This window comes from Odontomachus brunneus, unplaced genomic scaffold (genome assembly GCF_010583005.1).
Source record: "Odontomachus brunneus isolate Ranch 3 - 2012 unplaced genomic scaffold, Obru_v1 Obru_scaffold_174, whole genome shotgun sequence".
In the NCBI taxonomy this organism is placed as follows: Eukaryota; Metazoa; Arthropoda; class Insecta; order Hymenoptera; family Formicidae; genus Odontomachus; species Odontomachus brunneus.
The window spans coordinates 382,711-383,111 of NW_022639624.1; positions in this window are offsets into that span (position 1 = coordinate 382,711).

Sequence of the window (401 nt, forward strand, 5' to 3'; positions counted from 1 at the left end):
TCCTGCCAAATCGTGCTGCATCCGTCGGAACAACCAGTAATCAGAAGGAGCAATGCGAATACGGCGGGTGCGATAAAGTATCCCACTTGAGCGTTTCCAAATAATTTTTTACGACTTTTATGACATAAGGCCGAGCGTTATCATGCAGAATAATAAAGAATAACTAATAATAAAGAATAACTTTGTCATGTCTTTGCTCGTATTCCGGCCGTTTTTCTCGTAATGCACGGCTCAAACAAATCAATTGTAGCCTATACCGGGTGTATATCAATTGGACACGGGGCAATTGGACACAGTACAATCACAAATTGCTGTTCCAAGGGACCCTACAAATGTCTTTAATCACACGGTGCTGTGATTGGCTGTGTCCAAATGCACCGTGTCCAAGTGCACCGCTCCTG